Genomic DNA, 1,386 nt, shown 5'->3' with positions numbered 1-1,386 from the left:
AGAGCAAGATCTAGAAATTATAGACTAGAAGGGGCAGTCAAAATTGTGTTTCTTGTATTGTGCGAAAATTCATTCAAAACTTTTCCCTCACTCCCAAATAAGAACTTGCTGTGTCTTGCAATTCTACAGTGAATTACTATGAGGCCAATAAGAGAATCAACATCAAAGAGGCACTCCCAGGGGTTTTGGGGAAGAAGAGAACATGGCTAATTTGAGCTGGGGAACAGAGTAACAATATCAAAATATTTTGGGAAACAAGGGAAGAAAACCAATTCAAATTTTAGGGTTCAAAAAGCTGGGAACAAGTCTGAAAGTAATTTGGGGAACAAGGAAACACAAGCAAATATTTAAAGGGAACGAGGACCCCTCTCCACAGTAGGGCCTCATCAAATGTTCTGCCTCTTTCATCCAACAGCTCAAACAAGTGATTCCAACAATTTTTGCATGACCGACACGAAAAGAACACTCTCTTAGAGAAATAAATTATTTATAATAATTATCACTTTAGCATGCGAAACAATGGTTGGATGCTTACGAGCACCCTCATAACCATGTTTGTAAAAAAGCACTATGAAGTATTCCTTGCGGCTGGTTTAGGCATTGTTTCATCTTTCAACATAATACATTGGGCAAAACCAAATCACCTCCATTCTCAGAGGGCACTGGGGAAAGAAGCTAGAAGAAAAAAACTGGCCTTAATCCAATTCTCCCAAGGTAATCTTTACAGAATAAGATTATTGAAGGAACACTTTTGAACGCCAACCTTAAGCCCTTTAAAACAAGCGCAAACAATATTAATAGTCTTTAAATTCACAAAATGTGAAACAGCATATTTTAGTCTCATATTCAATTAGATTTGGCTGCAATATTCCTTAAAACCATGCAGAACTATTTACCATAAAATGTGGAACATTTCCTGCCTATCTAAATATGCCACAAAAGGGCTCCAAAGAGCAACCAGTTCAGTTTTCAGATAAAGATAGTGTCTCTATGGAAGTCTGAGATAATACCTAAAAATTAAATAATTTGATGTGATCAAGACATTGAATGACCCAGCAATAAACAAACTGCAGTAATGTATGTTAGGTTCACAAAGTGGGAATGAAAAAAAAAATTCCTCAACTGATGTTTCAATATGCATTTAAATTAATTTTCTATCAACAATTCAAGGGACTGACTTTTCACTGGTATTGATTTACGTTTCCATAATAGGTTTGAAAGTGAATCTGGCAACCACAGTGCCCTATGAAATGGGAAACAGCTTTAACAAACCCTTTAAACTAATATTTTACAAGGGAAACCATTGTTGATGCCCTGCAAAGAACAAAGAATAAATTAAAAGAAGAGTTGGTCTGGAGTTTATCCACAATGGACAGTTAGTGGCTG

This window comes from Montipora foliosa, chromosome 12, assembly GCF_036669935.1.
Source record: "Montipora foliosa isolate CH-2021 chromosome 12, ASM3666993v2, whole genome shotgun sequence".
NCBI lineage: Eukaryota > Metazoa > Cnidaria > Anthozoa > Scleractinia > Acroporidae > Montipora > Montipora foliosa.
Note: the sequence above shows the minus strand (reverse complement) of the source record.